Here is a 22,363-nt window from a genome sequence, read left to right as displayed (position 1 = left end):
GAGGAGGAGGGGGTCAGGGGCCGGCGGCGAGGGGAGCGGGGTAGGGCTCCCCGGCCGCTGAGGCAGCGCCTCCCGCGCAACGGGGGCCGGGCGGGAGGGTGGCGGTGGTGGGACGAGGAGGAGGAGGAGCCGCCGCCGCCGCCTCTCCTTCCTGGGTCCCCCCCACCCCGGAGCAGGTGAACGCCGCGGCCACTGGGCCTGCGCGGCCAACGTGGAGCCAAGCGCTCGGCACGGTACGGGGCGCGGCGAGGCACAAACTTCCCAACGGCATTCCCTGCGCCATCCCTCCTCCCGCCCCCGCGGGGCGGGCGCTGGCCGTGCGCCGCCGCCGGTGTGCCGCCCCGCCGGGACTGGGCGTCGGGGCCGTGCGGCCTTCCTCCTTCCCTCCGCTTCCCTCCACCTCCCTCCCGGCGGCGGCGGGGCGGGAGGCGGCGCCCTGCTGCGAATAGCGCGGGCGGGGGGGGGGCACCGCTTTTCTGTCAGGAGGGAGGGAAACCGGCGGGAGCTCCGCCCGCCGCCAGCGAGCGGGAGGTGATGCGGCTCCCGCCGCTTCCATTTGCCGTCTTTTTCTCCCGTAGCGACTGCTCTGCGGGTGGCAGGCCGGGTCGTTACAAATATAAATCCTCTTTATCCCAGAACGCTGCAGCTGGGGTTTGTACGCCCTTACCTGACACGGCCTTACCTCCCGCACAGGCCATCACACGCCGAAGAACCGGGCACCTTGTTATCGCAAGGTGAATCGCAAGGTAATTACAAGGTGCTCGACTCTTGGGCTCGTGAAAGCTTCTGACTAAAGAAACGCTCAAAAGTTGTTTTCTGAAACTGTCTGAAAAACCTACCTGCTGATAAGAAAGTCACGAAAACCTACCTGCTGATAAGAAAGTCACGCTGCTTTCCTTCAGCCCACCCTGAAACCTTCCGAGTACTCTTCGACTGGTAAGCCTGAGGTACAGCGTTTACAAATAGACTACCATTAACCTGTAAAAGCAGTGTTCGCCACCGTTGTTGTTATCTCTTCAAAACTGGGGGGACACGTTCTCGGCCACTTTCGGTTAAACCCGACGGCCGAGAGTTGTGCGCGCCTGTGTGCGTGGGCTCAGTCCTGTCGGCGTCGGTGCAGAGAGCTGCCGGCTTCATTCTCCAACCGTGGGACTGTTTTGAAACTCGCTGTGTTGACCGCGGTGTTGTACGAAGGCTAGAAATACGCCATGCTGTTTGCAAGAAATGCTGAACCACGAGGGTTCTTCTGTATAGCAACCGTACCGCGAAGACTGTACGTGGTAATCACAAACATCCAGAAATGCTTCTGCTGAAATACACTCCTGTCATCTTTAAGTAATTGGAGGGAAAAAAGTGGATAGGAAATAAATAGTTTGCTGTACACTGACCAAAAAACCAAAATAAGCAAGATACATCCACAGCAAACATAAACTGCTGTTACTTTTTCCTAATTTTTTGCTACATGTTAAAACAAAAAAGTAATTTTCAGCAGTCTGTTTAGCTGTAGATAAACTGAGAAACTGGTAGTCATCGTTTTCTTTGTGTTCCCATGAAGGCTACTATGCATACATCAGATGGCAGCAGTGACTGGAGCACTCTACTGATTTCCAGTGAGAACAACTGTTGATTTGTAACACCTTCAAAAAACCTAGTCTGAACCTACAAGCCATAATAGTCAGATAAGTATTTTGAAGATTTTTATGTTCCCATTTCTATAAGTATAATTGAAACCAAAGTATAGGGAAAAGTCTCCAGGACTAAAGGGGCAAAACCGCCTGAATAGCAGTCCATAAGGAAATGAAATAAAATGGGCAATTAAGTTTACTGCAGCTATAAAAAGTTAAAATTCTCTACTTCAGTCAGGTAGCCTCTGTTCCCTCTAAATATGACATGCAGCAGCATGGCTGTACAATTCAGAGGTTAGCAAGCGAGGCGAGCATTGCCTGATGGATGCTCTCGGAAACCCTCTTAACAACCTTCAGTCTAATAAATCTCTGATTCTGTCACACCTATGTGCTCTGTTACAAATGCTAGCTCACCTTCTCTTCTCTTCAGCATCTACAGATTACACTCTAATTTTAAACCTAAGTCACTAAATGTAGCATGCAAGTTTGACGGATAGATGCATAATTGAAAGGACATGAGCTCCCACAGCTATCAAATAGAAATGCAGAGCTTTGTTAATTCTTTCATGAAATGTATCCAACACAAAAAAGAGATCTGTATTATCTCCTTGGAAAATTTAAAGCTTGAGGTACTGTGTTCTGACTGTTTCTCATAATGCAGCTGTTTTCATAGGACTAAAAGCTATGTGGAAGAGAACAAGCACGAGACTAGAAACTATGATAAAAGATAAGTTATTTTTTCCTACACTAGAGTCTCAGTTTCTACAGAAAATGGTAAGGTGGTTAATTAATTGGAACTCTGTTAATGAGTTGCAATAATACTAACCCAACATAGCAATCATATGACAGTTAGATATTTTCCAGATGATTTTTTCGCTATAGCAAGGTCTTTTCTTGTGTAAATTCCAATGTACGTAATCACCTCCTGTTCTCCACAGGCGGTGCCTAACCTGGGTTTTAGGAAGAGGTGAAGTAATATTTGTATGTATCATTTAATCATATACAGATTGGTGGCATTCAAAAAATCAAGGACAATGTGAATTTCTGTGCTTTTAAGTTGGTACAAACCAGTGACATTTTGTGATACACAGCTATGTGTCTAGTGTTGCTTAGGTAATACAAAGTGATATCCGACATTAAGCAGTAGTATACAAATGCTGAAGATACATACGATAACTCTGCAAAATACTATCATAAGCCTTCTAAAAGGACTTTAAATGTTTTAGCACCTGGGCAAGTGTGATTAAAACATACTGCAATATACAAAGCGTTTACTCTAAACCCTACAGAAGTCCTGGGGGAAAATGTCTGGAACCGTATTTTCACACACGGTGTCAAAATCCCTTACTTAACTGAATAGTACTTTTTTTCTAGAGGGTCAATCTGATCTTAGTAGATTTCTTTGTGAAGGTAAAAGTAGTAGTTGAAAGTGAAGATTTGCCCCCCCTTTTTTATCTTTCTTAAGTACACCAGTTAACATGGGCTAAATGAAAGAAATCTGACCCTATTGTACTGTCTGTGAATGACAAATGTATTTCTGCAAACAGCACTGGTTATGTAGATAATTAAGAATAAAGGTCTGTTCCAAATGAAATCTATAGCAGTCATTAATGTATTTCCGTGGGAAAGGCAATAGAGCATAAAAGGTTCTGTTTTCATAGCCATCTAGACTTCTCTAATTGTCAGCGACAGTGGCCCACACATCCCTGCAGTCCCATTGCTTGCCCTGTGCTAGCTCCAGTGCTTGTCAGACCTTTCCCTTAGTCATTTCTGCATGTTGAGTCTGCAGAAAACTAACCTGACAAAAGAGCAAATAATTTTCTGCTGACTTACTGTGCTGAGTCCCCTGAGTACAGGAGCTGCTGCAACAGGGATAGAGGCAGGCAGGAGCTGGATAGCTTTACACTGCCAGAGTTGTTTCAGATTGCTCAGGAACACACAGCGTTTGCCGAGCAATTTGCTTAACCTTAAACTGAAGTAATCCCAGTAAGCGCTACTTCAAGCTCAACTAACAAGCAACTCTATTACTGAAAAAATTGATACTATTTCAACCAGTAACTATCTTAGTTGCTAACGATGATTAAAGTATTCATGCGTATGGCCTCCATCCAGTCTAATCTGATTTTTTAAATGCTGTCTTTAAGTTACTGCAGCTTTCTGGAAGTCACAAAACAGCCATGGGCATAAATGATGAATATGGTTTTCAATACTCTCTTCCACACCTACAACTCGAATTACTTTGTGAAAAATGTATGAATTTGCTAGCAGCTAGTTCCTTCTACCCTGTCATCCATCACAAATATGAAAAGACATTGAAGAAAGCAATGTAACATACGTAGTGTTTCTGATAACTTTTTAATGTTGGTTCATATTTTGTTTGGAAAGGAGGTTTGCCATGTTTGAGTTTTTCTTTACATCATCATGCTGTTAAAAGAATGCCTAATACAAAATATTCCTATTATTCCTACTGGATAATATTTGACATTGAGGGAGTTACCTTAAAAATAAATGAACATGAACTGGTAATAAACAAACCTAAGCAGAAGGGAGCACTCATCAGGTAACAGCAGTTACTGTCCAGAGCTTATGTACTCACCACAGTTCTTTACAGACAGCTTACGGAATGTTGCATTTGGTAATAATTGCAGTTTTTACTGCTACTCGTAAAATTCAAAATACTAATGCTGATGTTAAATCAGTCATAGAGTGTACCATACATAGGTGCCCAGGTAATCAGGTTCAGTTAGGAAGTAGCTTGATCTTTACTTCAGCACAAAGGTTACAAACAACAGGACGTTATCTGATAGCACAGTGAAAACTGTGACAACTCTTTGTACCTGCAGCCAACAGAATGAGGAGAAATAGTTGTGCAAGGTAAATCCTTTGCAGTGCTGTGATTAGAACCCTACCAGTTTTAATATGAAAGATGGACTTAATGGATAATCAGAGCATTTGTCTAGCCTGATTTGACTGCTATTTTTTATTTTTGTATCTAAATGTTGTGACTTAGAATGACCACCAGATGGCAGTGTTCTAGAAGATGACGACTATGCCTCTACAGAGTCATTGTCAGTATTATAAATGCAAAACTATTCCAACAATGGGATGAGAGTTTAAAAACATTCAGGTCAGGGAATTGACAAAACCCAAAGTTTCTACATCAGGTGTATACTCCTGCCGTGTACAAAGTACGGGCTGCTCTTAGTAACTTCCTGGATATCAAATATTAAATTTCTTACCATGTGGCTAACTTCAAGGTTGCTTTGCAAAAAGTCTATTTGCTATTTATTTGTGTATTCCTATGTTCATCTGTGACGCCCAGATATTGGTCTGATCTCAGTGAAGACAAAACTGAGCAAAAAGGTTCATTAATAGCCATTTGAATAAAGATAGTGAGTGACTTGAGGGAAACGTCAGGGTTTTGAGTGTGTTCAAAACACACAAGGCTATGAAAAGAGCAAGGGCAGTGTTTGAGATAGCTGAAAGGTAGCCAAAGGCTGAAATTGTTCAAACTTACAAGACAAGAGGAATTAACGCACTTCAGAGTGAGGAAAAGCTGACAGGCATTGCTGCTCTGCACCTTGGGAGGGAAAGGAACCTCTCTGCTCTAGTGGGAAAGTTGTTCAGGGATCAACGTTTCATGCTACACACCTCTCTTTCCAAAAGTACAAAGTGCAAGCTCAGGCGTTGAAGACTACTAAGAACCATTGCAGTAAACTGGCTCCCTAGTTAGGACTGCAGGAGGAGGAAAATTATTTGGATTTATTCAGCTGAAAGACCATGAGGCATCTTTTTGTGAATGGGAGTATACGACATGGAGAGATTTAAAAGCGAGTGACAGGGTTTGATCCTGCAAATCTTACTTGACACTTATGCTAAAACAAACATCTTCATTTTATCGCTACCTTGTTAAGCGGCATTTCCTTTCTGCTTTGTTTAGAGCCTCAAAACCCTTCTCTTAAATTCCATTTCACTTTAATTGTTGTACTTCCTTTAAAAGCTCTGGATGCCATGAAAGGAGAGCCACTGATGCTATAAAACAGCAGATCCTTTATATCAACAGTGATGCTAGTCACGAGTTTGATTTTAAATTAGCTGGCAGCTGACTCTCACTTGAGTACTTTTGTTCTTATTTCTGTAATCACAATATTAAAAAATATCCAAAACTGTAGGGGCAGGGGCCTTATATTTAAAAAGAGACAAGAACTTGCTCCTGGAGGCAGACCTTCTTTATGGCAGAGGCGTGGGCTGGTTTCAAGGAGACCTGGGTTCTATTCCCAGCTCTCCCAGCGCCCTGCTCACCCACCTTGGGCAAGCTGTTTTGCATCTCGGTGCTTCTCTGGGTATTTTAATCAAGAACAGTGATGCTACCCAAATTCCTGCAAACACATGGTTAGTCTTCCTCCTTGCTTGCCCAACTGCTGATAGAAAAGTCTAAGGAACGACTACTTATTTAGATGCTTTTTAAGAATACTGAGATGCACATAAGACACAATTATCTCCCTGCTGGGATTTTTCTGACTCTGTGATAATATTTTCCCCTTAAGCACTGTCATTAAGAAATGGCAAATGGTTGTGCTTAGTAATTTCTAGTCAGCAGGGCTAAGAATACATGCAAAGATCTTGAGACATTGAGGCTATTCTGTTGGGAAGAGCTCAAGAAACTAATTTCTGTGATCCCTTTAGCTAAAGTGCAGAACATCTAAAACCACATCACTGGAGATGCTACGCCCAGCAGAATTCACTTTTGAGGGAAGTCACTGAGTCATAGCATGACAGATTCTTAAAAAGGTATACTGAATATCATTTGCAACTATCAAGGTGAGCAACTATTTCAAGGAGAATCAGGAAGTATTTTTCCCAATTACGATACTGTATAATTTGATAGGTCGTTAAGGAAAACACTCACTTTCCTTCTGCAGTATCGAATTTATGAAACTGATGGATGCACAACAGAGAAAACAGTGACTTAGGAATAATTATACTACTTCCCTGCATCACAGTTTCTAGAATCTACAAAACAGACAAATACACATTTTTGTTCTGGGATTACACAAAGCTATTACATAAAAAAGTACAAAGACAATAGTCTTATGTAGCTAGATCTATCACTTAGTGCTTGAATTCAGGACATGTGAAGGTTATGAATGTAACAGATCTCTAAGAACACACAACCAATTTCAGATTAGGAATTTGTCAGCATTTAAGTATCAGTATTTAAGTATCAGCATCCTGATACTGCTTTACTGTTGCTTGACTATTGTACTCTAAATTCCCTACTACTCTTACTTTTCAAATGTTTTGGAGGGAAGTGTTTCTCATCCTCCTTCACTCTTTTTTCTAGCTCCCAGGATTTACTACAAGCTTTGCCACTCACTGAGTAGGGTGGAATATCTGGTTGAAGAGACCTGAGGCTTTTAGGCCTGAAACTCCTTTCATGTCTGACCTACTTCTCAATGACAGGCCCATAGGGCACTTCTACATAAAGAAGAGTAACTTACCTTTCAGTTGAAAATAGTGAATACTTCATCACCTCTGCCGAACTACTACAGGAGCAGAGTTATTATCCAGTAGTGATTTGCATACGTGATATCTGGCTTTCTTGAAGTGCTTTAGAAACAAATGCTTGGTAGGTCTGATGGTAGGTATGCCCACAAAATAAACACAAGTCATTTTACGGGCAAGTGAGTTCTGGAAAACTCAAGATACTGCACAGCAACTTAGTCGTGGATATGGGATTGAAACATGGACAATTTGATACTGTTCCCAGATTCATCATTTAAAATACTTTTAACCCTGTAGTCTAGAAGACATCCTTACTTAATTGCATATACCCATAATGAAAAGAGATGCTCCCCTTGTTGTATTTTCATGTTACTTCATCGTCTCTAGGAGCTCACCTGTATGAAAGGATGACATGCTGGCATGCTTCCTTTTTATTATCACCTCTTGTCTGCAAAGAAATACTGCCAATGCAGAATCTTGAGATGTGAAGCACTTCTTTGACTTGAGAAAACTGTTATTTAAAAGGAAGCGATTGCCAAACTGCTCAGAAAGCTCCAACTATGTGATTTTGCATCTTCATCTGTTAACATGCACTATTTCAAATTAAACTCAAATTCTAATCATCAAATCGTTCTCTCTCAAACTTTCCTCAGCTTGTTTTGTCACTTTGGTTCCACGCTCCTGTCTCATACACAAGGAGTTTTTCCCTGCTTATTCCGAAAAGGCCAGAGACATCGGGATTGGCTTAACAAATACCAGGTACAGCTCACACCACAGTTATCTTTAATTATTAATATAAAATATTCCTTATTGAATTTTTAATATAAAATATTCCTTATTGATGAGTGCATCTATTAAAATGGATCATTTACCTTCTAAATGGCAAAATACCAGTCTTCCAACTAGTCCAAGTAAACTCTGATGCCTGTAATTGAAGTATTACATTGTTATAATTACAGAGGAAAAAAACTGCTTAAAAAAACCCTATTATCACAAAATAGTGACAAGTCTTCACACAAGTATTTCATCTGTTAATTTTTTTCAAACCACCGAGACTTCCTTGTGGCTCTGAAAGGGGAGGAGGTGTTAACCTAAGGGTTGCAATTACACAGATCAATTTATAGTAAACGCAATATGAACTCTAACTATTATACCAAGAAAAGCTAAGCTGACCTCAACTTGTCCTCCAGCACCTGAAACTTCATTTGGAATAACACCTGTGGGAGATAAGACAAAAAGAGATGCTGAGCTGATGGGGACTGCCTCAGTATTAAACTGCAGTGAGTGTCTTTGGGTCAGACAGAGGTCATAATCTGAAAGTTCAGCTCTAAAAAGATACTAGCAACTTTACAAGTTTGTTTGGTACTACAACATAAAGCAAACTAGCTTGGCATAAAACGAGCAAGACAACTGTGTCACTTACTACTGTCTGGCTAAATGAAGGGATTTCAGGCTATTTGATTTTTATTTCCAACAATGCTAGGTCCTTCTTATGAAACCACGAGCCATATCGTGAGCTTCTTATTCTGATTTAGCAGCAATTTGCATGCAACCAAAGAAACTCGGAGTTATGATGCAAGTCACTGTTTACTAAAGAGCTTACAGTATGATTTTTACCCTGTGAATCTTTTATATTAAATGCATGTGATAATACTTATTCACAGAAGTGCTACACTGAATTGTTTACCAGAGATGAAGGCCAGATCTTGTGCTCAGGCAGGGGGGCCTGCTGTGGATACTTGGGTCAGAATACACAGAACTCATGGACACACTGAGATGTAATTCTATCTCCTACTGGTCATGACTAGAATAGAGGCATGTTATTTAGTCTTTGATTTCCAAGTGTAAAGTGTCTTGTATTGTTCTTCTATTATCCTACCTTATTCAGTTCATCCCTGTAACTATCCAGAATAGCAAGAAATATTATTTCTACATCATGTAGCTCTCTGTACATCTCTTCAACTCATTTTTCAATATCTGAACTGCCACAACCCAAAGTACCAAGATGATTTTGCAGGTGGGACACTGAGGGAAAGGAAAAAGCCCATTACGGTTAGAAAAAGTGCTGCGAACAGTTAACATTTCATAATTATACTATAAATATGCATACAAATACTTAGAAGGAAGGCGTAACTTCCTTTTGGCTTTGTTCAGATACTGTAAGAAAGATAACTCCTCACTTGCTGTCATAATGCACTAACCATCGTCATGCTATTATATAATTCTTGTTCAAAGCACACTCTAAATCTAACAGTTTGCACTGAAAATGTTTCATGCAGTATAGTCTCTTCTTCCTCCATGTACTAAAAAGTGCTGCCTTTAAGTTTAATCTAATTAAGCACAATATGAAGGTTCATACATTCATTCATTTTATTATTCAAAATATTTTTCTAGATACTTAATTCTTTATTGTCTAGTGGTCCAAACTTTTGCTAGTCCATTAGGGACAATACTAAGCAAGTTAACATACTGCAGGTAAGAGCAAATTGGGTTCTTGCTAACCTCTGTTACAACCTTTTAATTTCTGACAGCTATGAACAATGTCAGAAAGTCTCCTTGGGTAATATACTGCCCACAAGCCATGTGGGGCTTGGGGTCTTCTGGTGTAGTCCGTTTAGCATGTGCCCAAGCAGGAGCCACACAGGAAGGTTAAGTGTAGGGAGATAACTGTGGACTATTATGAAATAAAAAATAAGCGTGAATGAGGCTGCTTTAGCTTCTGTGGCATCGGTAACCTAGAGTACACAGTGCATACTTATAACACATTCTCTTGTCGCCATCACCTTACACCCTGCAAAACAGCCATGAAGCTATCAAGCAGTTTTGGAAGTGACTTCTCTTACCTACGCAGCCTGAAATACTTCAGAATCAAGGTGGTACTTCTCTGGAGTTCAAAGGAAAAATTGCTGCTTCAGGAGAATACCTAGTCGCCAAAAGCAAAACTGGAAAAGCAGACGTCATACAGGTAAACACAGCGGTTGCTCAACACAAGCCTCAGAGCAAAGAGAACAGATAGGCGGTAGACTGCAAACACAATCCAGAGAGAGAGACGGGTACATGAACAGTCTTCAAATCAGTCTTTGTCTGGAAATGAATAAAATTTCTGAATTTTAAGTTCAAAGATTTGCACTTTTTGAATGCAGTTTTGTCTTTTTTTAGCACTGATTTACATACAAATAAATCCAGTTGCATCATTCATGCAGAGACGCCCTAAGAAGACAAAAGCAGAAAGGATCAAGTCAAAAGCTTTGTTATATGGTGCAAAGAAAATAATGAAGGGGGAGAGAGTTCCCTTACGCTTATTTGAGATTACCACTGCAGACAAGAAATCTAACTCCTATGAAATAAACTCCATTAAGGACAGCTAGTAATTTTACTTTTAGTTAGTGAAAACTAATTTCATTTTTGCTGTAGTGAAAGAAATTTGTTGTTTTGTTAATTTAGTCTAACACTAAGACTGCTCAAAGACAAAGGCTGCTCAAAGACAGAAATACCAGAAGCATAGAAAAATGAGGTTTGCCTCCAGTGTTTCCAGAGAAGATGATTTTTAGGAGGGGATGGAGAAGAATGTGAATACTCAATACACTTAAAAGGCCTGCTGACTGAAATGAAGCGCTTTCTTTAAGAATGAGAAACACATCAGGCACATTAGTCAACACAGAAAATATTCTAGTTTTTAAATCAAAAACAAGAATTGCTTGCTTTTTAACATCATCTTACTGACTGTTACATTTTAAATACTTAAGTATATTTGTTGACATATTTGGAAATAGAGGAAAGCATAAATACTGAGAATATAAACTATTAACAGAATTTGAAACATGGGACTCAAATCAGACCTCACAGGGCAAATACAGCAGAGACAAGGGATGAGAAAATGGCATCACCGTAGAGGTAACAGCGCAGTACTGAGAAATGAGAGCAGTGGTACTGCCTGATGTTAAGGATACAGGTATCAGGTCTTCAGTACACCAGTGTAACTTCACCTCTTTGTGATCCTGACCTTCTGAGTGCTTTTATCACAGCAACCTGCAGCAAGAGTCCACTCCCAGCCAGCGAGAGGCTGCAAACAGCAGCAGCTTTCATCAGCCCATCAGGGATAACAGCTTATACTTTTGCACCTACTCGTCTCTCGTCTTACCTTTACCATACCCCTGCAAACTCCACTCCTTCTTCTTCTCTGTGCTAGACCGAAGAGCTCTCAGTCCTGGATTTCGGCCAGCTGCCTGGTTTAGAGTGGAAGGCAGCTGCTTCGCCGGTGGCCAGCCAGCAAGGGCTGCGTTGCGGCCTCAGGCTCGCTGCTGGGGCACCTGGGCAGCCCGCGCTGCCTCCCACCAACTCCTGGCCTCGCACAGACTTCGCACCTGCCAGCCGCGGGCTGGCCTCAGGGCGGCTGGGTGAGCCACTGCTGTTACTTTCCAGGCTGTGTGTTGGGCTCTAAACCTTTATTTGTCATTATCAAGGGAATGATTTCAAATTAAAAGCCTCTGGATTTCTTACAAAATCTCCAAGGGAGATGCTCCCATTTCTCATCTTAACCTAGCACGGTCAAGGGCAGATATAAAATAGTTCCGTCCAGTTTGCCCTTTAATCTTATATTAAGTTGCCAAAAGTAGAGCCAGCACGTAAAATAATTGCATCTAAGAAAAGCTTAGATCAATTTCAGTTTATCTATATGTACTGATAAATGTATTGGTTACTGTTTGTGATATACTAGTAGTTTACAAACAATGTCTTCCTTACAACTTTTTTCTTGATCCAAATAATTTCTGGGGTAACATTTTACAAAACATCTCTTAGTAGCCTTTCTAGATGTCCTTCCTTTACATCTGACAAAGATGAAAGAGTACAACCCTCAAACAGCTAATTTGAAATAAGATAGTTTTTACTGCTTTTCCTCATCCAGCATGAAAGTTTCTTTTTTTCCCCCCTTTTTTTGTTGTTGTTGTGTTTTTTGTTTTTGTTTTGTGAGGAAAAGGTGTGCATGTTTTAACAGTAACAACATATTATAGTTAACAAGTCGCTTCTTTCCTGTTCTAGGTTATATTCCAGACATTATTTCTACACTTACCAACGACAGGTTATAAGGAACACAACAACTATCATGTAGTTCCAAGCAACTAAATTTTAGTTGTATTGACCCATCTCTTTATGTTTAAATACCAGTTACCATCCCACGGGTTATGTTTGGAACAATCTTTTACAAGCAACCCAGCCAAGCGTCCTCTCCATAACATACAAAAGCAGATGAATGCAGATGCAGAACTGGTTGTTCTAAAAATGAACGTGGCTGTCTTGCTTACCAGGAATTGAGAACTGTGGTATTTCCCTCAGGAAACAGGCAAAGCTTGAAAAGTCAGCATACATCTTACTAACGCTGGTCTGGTGGCTATTTAAATTTCTTCTCAGAAGTTTTGAAATAAAGCAGACATGGAGAGTTAAGAGAATACTGTGACATCTTCAGTCAAGGAGTAACCTAACAGCATGAAATGGTTATTTAAATAATTGCTTGTCATTAGACACTGCAACCTGTTTGAGATTCCATTTAGCCTAGTTTTAATATTTAATTTATTAGTAGTCAATGTTCTGTTTTATACATACACATACACATACACATTGCATGTATGTGTGTTTTATATATATAAACAAAAATTACAGTTTCTGTTGGCTATTTGAAGGATTCTTAAATTGGTGGATTAACCTGTTCTATTTTCATGAATAAATCCTAAAAGTATTTGTTTTCAGCCTTAAATAATTAAAGAATCTGATGTCTATAACAAAGTAGCAAAACTAAGTTGTTGCACAAAAGCTTAAAGTGTGGTTCAAAGTATAGCTTTGCTCTGAAAAATTACTGTAAAAACAGTATTAAAAATATTCATATACGTTGCGCCTTGGTTCTGACACCAGATATGCTTTTTGTAGTCATGTAGAGAGTTTGGGTTTTTTGGGGGGGATTTTTTGTTTGTGTGTGTCCCCCCCCCGCAAATTGCCAGGCCCACAAACCCAGCCTTAGCTCCCGTAGTCGCCCAGCGTTATTTCTTGCTCGTCTCTCACTTCCTGTAACGAACGTCCTCCCTGCCAAACAGTGTCCTCATTACGGTTGTGTAATCCCGTTTTTTTAAAAGTGATGCCCTTGGTGACACCTGTGCAAGCTGAGCTGAGGTTGCACAAGTAACCAACTGGCTCTCGTAACTGGATGCTAACAAACAAGTCTGCACAAGAAACTATAACCCAGTTTGTGTGTGCTCTCCCTTTCTTTTTTAGCTGAGTTGGTCGGAACAGTTAACAAGGATACAAAATACTCGGACGTGAATCATCACAAAAGTTACTGGATCTTAATTCGAATGCTACAGAAATGTTGAGCAAGACTGTCGTGTCACTCTTCAGAATTAAATCATGCCTGGAAGCAGAACTGCCCAGTATATACATGGAGTGGCATCTGCTTGCTTTTATACTGCTTTTACATTTGCTCGGCCTAGAAACAATAGAAGACAGATTCTTTCTCTTGCATCATCTATAGCTTTGTTTACTCTGTTTCAGTTGGTTTGAGTTTTGCTACTATAATTCAAGAATTCTCAGAAAGTTGCATAGGTATCATGCGCAGGTGTAATTTAGTACGTCCCTTCACAATCATGATTATTTGCATGATTGTCTTAAAAAAGCCTGAAAAGGCAGAACAAAACCTTAGAAACTGCAGATAATCTTTTCTTGTTCACGTATCAAATACAGAATTCTACCATGTTAAAGTTTTTTTTAGATTAGAACTGCACACTACATACAGAACCATAAAAACTTCCTTTTTACTCCTTCTAGGTCACAAAAGTTGAGCTGCCATAACCCTCAGAAGCTTCAGCATGAAGTATACATAGAGATCAATTTGCCACAAAATCTAAGTAATCCTACGTTCAAGCTCTAAAATGCAATGTACGTTTAAAGGAATATTATCAATTTCATTCAGTTTAATTAATTTGTTCAAATGTTTTCTAATTATATAATTAATTTGTTTAAATGTTTTCAAATTATATATCCACTTTTCAGTTTGGCCAGTTCTAGTGTTACAAGTAGACATTTGGAGTCTTCTAGTAGCTTCACTCTCTAGCTGAATAAAAGATCTACATACTGTCCTAAGAAAGACTGAAGAGGGATATGCTATATTACAATCCTGTATAAGGTAAACGATTAAATTAAAGACAAATGTCAACAGGTTAGACTTTACAGACAAGTAAGGCATGGTTTAAACTGTATTTAATTTAAATAAATTACGTATTATGAACATTTCTGTGAATTTTTCACGTTTTTCTTCTTCCTCATTCTTTTATTGTGTTTGAATTCCATTAGGATAGAATTTATCTGAACTTACCTTTTTTTTTTTTTAAATTGTATAGTATGATAGTCCTCAAATTTCAAGCATTGGAGCTACTATCAGCTCTAGTCATGACTTGGCAAAGCTGTTTTTGCTCTAGATCTGGGTGGAACGTACCTTATAGACAACTATTACTTAATTCTCAGTCTTTCAAAGCTTGTACATATGCCAATTTTCCACAGCTGCCATTAACTGAAATGGCAGTATCTGCTCAGGAGTTGTAAAAAAACTAGACCAACAGTGATGGTGATTAAGTCTACAAAGTAGATGGAAAGATACCATTGACTGGCTTCTGTGAGCAATGTACAGATTTGACAATCTCTAAAGTGCAGTACGGAGCCTGACGTTTAAAATTGAAATTTCAGTGTCGTCTTGCTTCTCCAGTTTAACAGTACTTGTATGAAGGAACCGTCCACCTTCACCCTCAAATAATGATGCAACTCAACATCAGACATACACCAACAGAGAAGAAGTGCATTGAAGCAGCAAGCAGCAACATGCAGCATACAGGCTGAATACTAATGGAAAAGAAGCATCTCTCAATTTGGCTTTCGGTTATTCCATTTGGTTGTTTTTTAAATGCATTAGACAGAGGGCCAACTTTGTTGCTGGAGAAAATGAGATGAAGGCTCAGTGAAAGCTGGTTTTGTTACACGGAGAATCTGTGCACTTGAGATTTTGAAGAGAATTGTAAAAGAGTGTCTCCTTCACGTGGGAAGCAAAAATAAAAAGAGTATTTTGATTTTTATCACATTTTCTAAAGAAGACAAAAAATCATAGTAGGTATGTCTTAGTTATAACTTGTTCACCTCAGCATACCTGGTGGGAACACTGTAGTAGGTGAAGATAATTTGGGTTGTGGGGATATCAGGCATAGGAGAGTTCTGATAAATGCCCACTCGATTTCAGTGTGTTATAAAATCTAAATGTATTGAAAAGTCATATTTAAATTTTACATTCTAATGATGTTTCTACATGAAAAAAATATAACAGGTGTCAGAAAAGTGACTAAGAAAAACATATGAGTACATACTAAAAGATCCACGTGTTTACTCACTTATGCTTAATATAGACGCTGCTTGTTAGTTTTGCAAACTCAACACAACTACGTGAGAGTGAGGAGGTTTCCTCTGTGTGGCTTCTGTGTCATCAGTAAAATCAACTAGCATTTACACAATCTCTTTTGGGGGATATATAACACACAAAGAATAGATCATGACTTCAGACTGAGTTTTCAAGAATGATATTTAGGAAATTGTCAGTATTTCTATATATATCAAACAGAACATAAAGACATTTAGAAGTACATCTATCAGGTCTGTAACGATGATGATATTTGGATGTCTAGCTGTTTTTACAATGGAATAATAATAAAAAGCTCTAGATGAAAATTAAATATACTTCTATGTATAATACAAAAACCTTCAGATTTTAAAGTAAAACTTTAATTTTTAAATTAATTTTTTCAGACTATAGCTTCACTTTCTTAAAAAAAAGGGTTTCTCTCAAACTCAGTCCACAAACGTTGTTAAGATATTGCATAATTTATCTACATCTAAATGGGTTCTGTCAAAATAACGCCAGTATCTTCCCCTTATTTCTTATTTAACAAGCTGATCTTTGGACACTGCTCAGAGCACTCTAGTGTTTAAAATTTTACTGTATAAAAAAGGATACTAATCTATAGCAATTACAAAAATCTTCCTATAAACACATTTTAAACATAAACCACAATATTCTGGTGCCTACCTTATTTCTAAAAGACACACACACACAAAAAAAAACCCTAACCAAAACAGTGAAAATAGATATCTAGAAAGTGGGGAGCATTCTGTTTTCAATCGTTTGGTCAATTAGAAAATCTGCATTAAAACAGATGTTTTCTACAAAAGATTGCATTTACTTGGAAATGTAGATTTCTGGGAAGACACTGGAATATAAATTTTCCAGTTAGCCCTACCCACAGCTATTCAACAGTCTAACCCTTTCCCTGCTGAGGATGCGATGGATCTGAACCAGAAGAACTCATGCAATTCTACTGCTGGAGTGCACCGAAAAGATTTGTGGGTGCTAATTCTCACCCAAACGCATTGTATATGTGTGATTCCTACACTGCCCTACAGATTTTTGCACTATTAACGGTAAATGAGGTAAAGGGAAAAAAATAAATCTCACCGATTCTGCAGTTACCTAGCACTACCAGAAACCTTCTAGTCTATATTAACCCTACAAGAACAGCTGTGAAATGTGCACATCCCCACAACAAACAGCCAGGAATTTTGAATGCTTGCTTTTTTCCACTACTTGGTAAATGTTATATGTATGCAAAAACCTCACAGAGGAAGCCTGATAATAGTCCCTCAGTACTCCAATGAATTCTACAAAAGATTTTTATTTGTTATTATTATTATTTATTTTTATTTAATTTTATTTTTATTGTGATTATGTTCAGCATACAGTCTGCATGCATTCTGCCTTATAACTATTTCAAATATTCTCTTTAAAGTCTTAAATTGTTTCCCATCATTTACATTTAAGTCACGCAACCCTTTGCTTATTGCTTTGAATGTAACTGAAAATCAACATTACTTTGAATAATGACAAGTGCTTCAACAGTGCTTTTGACTGTGCCACAGGATTACTCATTCTTTTGCTCTATCTATCTAGTTTTCCAGTGACTAAAAATATATTTTACTAGTCTGGTAACTGAATTACAAACTGCCCAGTGTCTGTTTATGTAACCTTTACATTTAACTCATGGTAGAAACTGTCTGATTGCTATGGTTCCCCACACCTTATATTTTGTAGATAGATTCTGGGTCCTAATAATTTCCGAGTTAAAAAATTGGTGCAGAGAAGATCACATGCAAAAGGTCATCCAAGGAAGGCAATGCATCTTTTTTTTTTTTCTTCTTTTCCTCTTAAATTTTTAAAAAACATATAAATGCTGAGATTGAAAACATTTATTTAATATATATTAGTGTCTGCGTATCTGATGACAGAAATGTATCTTTAGCAGAAATCAAATTCTTAACAAAAGGTGGGGGAGGACAGGACTGAAAGGGCCTGGCAGAAGCCTCCTGTAAACACATCCAATAATTGTTTCGAAAAACAAAACAAACAAGCAAAAGTTGCTTCCTGTGTTACAAAAGGGGTTTGCACTTATTTTACAGTATAGCTGCACAAAGCTGATTTTCCACCTGTCACAAGGGAGTAGTAGAACACCCTTTTTGTGGGGAGGGGGGGAACAAGCATTTACTAACAACATTGGGAATCTCCAAAAGAGGATCTACTACAGCTGGAAAAAAATATATGTTCGTTTGTGCTAAATGAACTGTTGAGTGATGGTATCTGAACCGAGGAGATGGAAACTGCAGGGAAGGAAGGGGACAAAATGGGAAGGAGAGAAATAAGTGGATGGAGGTGGTCAGAACTTCTTAAAATGCTACGTTAAACCAATCGGTCTCCATCAGTAAACCAATCTACCAGTTAAACTAATAGCTGGAAGTTATTCTTCCCGTAAGGGGCGGGGGGGGGGGGGGCGAGGGGAGACACAGACAGAGAGAGAGAGAATAGGGAGGACACAGAAGGAAAAATACATCAGGGATTAAGTTAGACTATAATCCTACACGTGTGCCATCACCATTACATTCTTTACCAGAAGCTGCAATAATCATGAAACAAAAGCTTAATGGGAAGATTAGATCAACGCTAAAGAGAGGGACAAAAAAAGAAGATATTCAAAACTGCACAAATAGCAAACATTACACAGGAAAACACATTTTTCTCTCATTGAAGTTGTTTCAGCGACAAAATCTCTTTAAAACTCTATACAAATTATTGCAGGAAGTTGACATTGTTGACAGTGTTCCATACAACTGATTTACTGATTCATCCTAGATATACTTTCTTAGGTGACCACTGCTCTAAAAAGAACTAAGATTTCACCCATGGATTGCCTCAACTGAGCAAAACAATCTGAGAGAGATCCAGAGAAAAGGGAAAGGAGAGAGTAAATCAGCAAGTTCAATTACATATGACAAAGAATCTATACTAACCTACCGTATCAAAAGACAACAGTGAAGAGCAAATATATTCAAAGTCAGATCCAGTGACACTTCATTCAGTCATTTATTTATTTATTTTTAGTAGAAACTCATTATTAACAGAGCAAGCTTTATAGCAGTTTCAGTAAGAATTTCTTCAAGGCAGATTCATACACAATTATATATTTTGTAACTGCAGCCATTTCTCAGCAAAAGTTCAAACGTAACTTTCATTTTCTGGCTTCTAGTTAAAGGTTTATAATGAAACCGTATATAACTTCACTGTTTAACTACTCATTAATGATGCTGAACTCAGAACTGCTACTGTGACATCCTGTACCACTGCCTGTAGTAACTGCACTGTGTATACACTGCACTGTGCACCGCTTTTCAGTCAAGTAAACAATTGCTCTTTCAAGCCACAAATATGCATGTCTGCTCTCAAGGAGACATGCGTTTTGCTGCATCATTAAAGAAAAATGTGCAGCCTATGATATCAAAAGACTTAACGCATGCAAATACCAACACTTCATCAGAGAAAAATGTACAAACAATTGAAAACATTTTTCCCCTTTCTATAGCAGTATATTTACAGAGGATCACCCCACGCAGACCTGGGACATCCCACATTTCAGAAGATTCCACAAAAACTCTCCACTCAAGAGGGAATGAACGACTTCTCCTACCAGCTACTCCAAACCAAAATGACCCGAGATGTTTTTAATGAAGACTCTCCATAAAGCCCAAAAAATCAGCACGTGAGTCCTTCTGTAAGAATAAACTTCAAATAAAAATGTAGTTTTTAAGCCAGTACTCTTTTTTTTGGTCTTTCCTCCTGATGTTCCAAGAGAAACTTTCTACTCGTCTCCCTGTGGTGAGATCATCATCTATTACTACAGAAATTAATGTGGTGTTAAAAATAAGCATGGTGAGGCTATGCTGTACGATCAAGTGAGAAAAGAGATTGAGACAGTATAGGGTTTCTCAGACAGAAAGTTATAAAATACTAATGAAACTCAAGGAAGTTTTTTCATGCCTGCTGTAATAGATTTAGTTAACTCGCCCGCCCCTTCTTCTTTACTTTATGCACATCCACTTGAGCTTATTTTAGTAAGGCAACATTTGACCTCTGCCAAGGGCTCCGGTGAACGTTCTTGAGTCCTACCCTAGGCTTATCATTTTAACAGTGCTTTTTCATTCCCATGTGATTTCTAACATAGGAAATACCGTCTCCTCCAGACCTCTGACCACCTCTGCTTTCTTACAGCCAGCCTGCGCTTACTGGCAGAGGTGTTGAAAAGTAACTGACTGTGGATCCGCTCCCAAGTCTAAGCAGAGCCTCATCAATACTTTCATGAACGTTAGGTGGCTCCTTGCATATAAATTAGGATATATTTAATGGTATAGTCATTTCTTTCTTTTCCATATGTTATCCTCAGGGACTCTGATGCTTGCTTGTATTTAAATTTTGATAGTACATAAGTCCGGCCGCGTTTGGGCCAGCGTAAGGTAAGGTGTAAATGTCTGCACAGGGTTTTTACCCATACACCCTGCCTGGCACCCATCCACGCTCACCTCCGGCACGACTGGCGTGGCGTGACAGGTGAAAATGGCGGGAGCGGGACGCACGACCGGGCAGGGCGGTTCCTGCGGGCCCCGCGGCGGCCGGAGCGGGCGCGTCGCCGTGCGGCTCCACGCAGGCGGCTGCGGCCTCCCGCTGGGCCGTTCCCTGCGGAACCCCGCTCGATGGAAGCAAACCCCGGCTAAAACCGAGACGGGAACACACAGGAGAAGGTCGCGGACCTACCTCTCCCCGCCACGCCAGTGAGTGAGCCAGCCGGCCTGCCCGCTGACGGGGGGGGGGGTGAGGCGCAGAGCTGGGCGCCGCAGCCCTCCTCACCGCAGGGCACGACCCCCCTCCCTTCTCTGCCGGCTGAGGAAAAAGAGAAACGCGGCGGGGAGAGGAAAGCGCTTCTCTTCCGGCAGCGCAGTTAACGTCGGGGGCTGACCGCTGCCTTGCCTTCCCTGAGCTGAAGGGCCGCCTCAGGACACAGCCGCCCTCCCCGCCCGAGCGCCGGCCGCCGGACCAGGACCCCTCCGGCGACCCCGCCGGCGGCCCCGCAGCCGCGCCCACCCGTCCGCCCCCCTGCTCTGCGCATGCCTGCGCGCCGCCCTCTCGCCCCTTCCCCCACGGCGGCGGGCGCCTGCGCCGTCCGGCTCGCCGGCCTGTGTCGGGGGCTGGGGCGGGGGTCAGCGCGGCTGCGTGCCGGTCCGGGCGGCAGCGTGGGTGGCGTCCCGCTCCCGCCGCGGCTGCCGGCCGGCCGCCCTCCCTCCTCCTTCCGCGGAACCCTGCGGGCGGCGTGAAATTCGCCGCGGTTTCCCTACCCGGGGTTCCCGGTGTGGCTGTAACCGCCCGGCGTTAAGGGGAGGAGGCAAGAGTGCGGGGCGGGGAGGAGGAGGAGGAGGGCGGCCTGGAGCGGTGCGGCTCGTCTTTGCCTAAAGCTCCGGTTCCCGCGGCCCCTCACGGGGGAAGGGGCGGGAGGTGGTGGTGGGGAAAGGGTGAGGTGAGGTAGCAGCCGCCGCCTTGCCGCGGCCCCTGGCCGGTCCGTGCCCGGCGGGCGCCCGCCCTCGCCCTGGGGCGGCTTCTGCCTCTGTTCCTTGGACTCTGGGCGTGGGGAGCGAGGGAAGGAAGGAGCCTGAGGCGGCTCCGGCACCCACGAGCCCCGCGCACCCGTGGAAGGCGGGGAGGGGAGAGTGAAGCAACCCTCCCCCCCCCACCACCCCCCCCCCCCGGTAAGGCGTTGCGGCGCTGCAGCGGGCTGGCCCGCAGGTAAGGCTCCTCGGGGCCCGGGCAAGCAGAGGGTGAGGGCCGGGGATCAGGGAGCGGGGGGGGGAGGGTGTCATAGACACACAAACCCGGACGGGGCGGGGAAGCAGGGTGGGAACCCGGTTCTTCGGGTTTAGAGAAGCGGGGAGGGCACGGCGGCTCCGCCGGGACTCCCTCGTCAGGTAGGTGAACAGAAAGGGAAACAATAACGGCGGCAGCTGCGGGCGGTGGGGTGCGGCCTCCCTCTTTGTGGCCGCTGTCAGAGCCGATGCGGGCGGGCAAGGGGAAGCCGGGGCCGCCCGAGCCCTTCCGGCGGGCTGCGGCCGCCCGCCGGGCTGGGTCCCTCGGCCCTGGCCCGCAGGCCTGCGGGGGAGGGTGCGGGGCACGCCTCGGCGCTGAGTGGAAACGGTGGCATGAGAGGGAGGGAGAGGAAGATGTCCTGCCACCGCAGCTGTGCGCCTTTCGGTGCCTGCCCCTCGCCCTTCCTCGGAGCGCGGTACCGCGGCTCCCCGGGGCGGCAGGGCCTGCCCCCTCGCAGGGGGGGCGGTAGGCTTCGGGCAGGCTTTCTGATGCTTAGTCGGGCCCTTTTTTTTTTTTTAATTTCAGAGCACGTTTATTTATTTATTCGTAGCGTGCCCTGCTGCTATAATTGCAAAGAGACTGTTGGTGGTGATAAGAGAGACTGGCACGTTCATGAGTTTGGAAGGAGCCCGAAAACAGCTCTGGGCTGTGATCTGCTCCGTGTGCGCTCAGTGATTTCCAGTTTGAATCCTGGCGTGGATTGAAGGGCAGTGTTGTGTTTCACTGATAATAAAAACGTTTTGTAGATGAAGGGGTACTACATGGAATTTTTATGATCTACTTAGGGACTCCCTCATTTTAGAGAGGCTTACAGACACTTTTGGCTTCAAATGAGGAGGGTCTAGGATCAGTTTAATCCCTTTAAAGTATCGGTGTTAGCACCAAGCATCTTTGGAGATGTGTGGGGTTTTTTGTT

At 42.1% G+C, this 22,363-nt stretch overlaps 1 protein-coding gene and 1 long non-coding RNA gene across 19 annotated transcripts in view; both read left to right on the top strand.

The window, feature by feature from the left end:
• The first annotated feature begins 801 nt into the window (after positions 1–801).
• Positions 802–20,574, top strand: LOC148057561 (uncharacterized). Of its 6 annotated transcripts, XR_015706819.1 has the most exons (7): positions 809–947; positions 7,784–7,889; positions 9,933–10,095; positions 13,944–14,054; positions 14,169–14,301; positions 14,878–15,276; positions 19,121–20,574. It is a non-coding gene; the product is annotated as an uncharacterized LOC148057561 (long non-coding RNA). The 6 variants fall into 6 exon arrangements; XR_015706818.1 differs by having other exon boundaries at positions 802–936; positions 13,944–14,301; XR_015706823.1 differs by lacking the exon at positions 14,169–14,301.
• A 194-nt stretch (positions 20,575–20,768) lies between these two features.
• LRRFIP2 (LRR binding FLII interacting protein 2) overlaps positions 20,769–22,363 on the top strand; it is a 60,154-nt gene continuing 58,559 nt past the window's right edge. For 3 of the 13 annotated variants that reach the window (XM_087767211.1, XM_087767226.1, XM_087767180.1), the window contains exon 1: positions 20,769–21,369. The gene's annotated coding sequence lies outside the window, so the exon portion shown is untranslated. Of the gene's footprint in view, positions 21,370–21,466; positions 21,549–22,363 lie in introns of those variants that run through there. The other 10 variants (XM_087767278.1, XM_087767262.1, XM_087767220.1 and 7 more) reach the window with 9 other exon arrangements.

This window comes from Nipponia nippon, unplaced genomic scaffold (assembly GCF_047370975.1).
Source record: "Nipponia nippon isolate SJK-2023a ecotype South Korea unplaced genomic scaffold, ASM4737097v1 scaffold_1, whole genome shotgun sequence".
Lineage (NCBI taxonomy): Eukaryota > Metazoa > Chordata > Aves > Pelecaniformes > Threskiornithidae > Nipponia > Nipponia nippon.
Note: the sequence above shows the minus strand (reverse complement) of the source record. Positions and strands in the feature narration are given on the sequence as shown.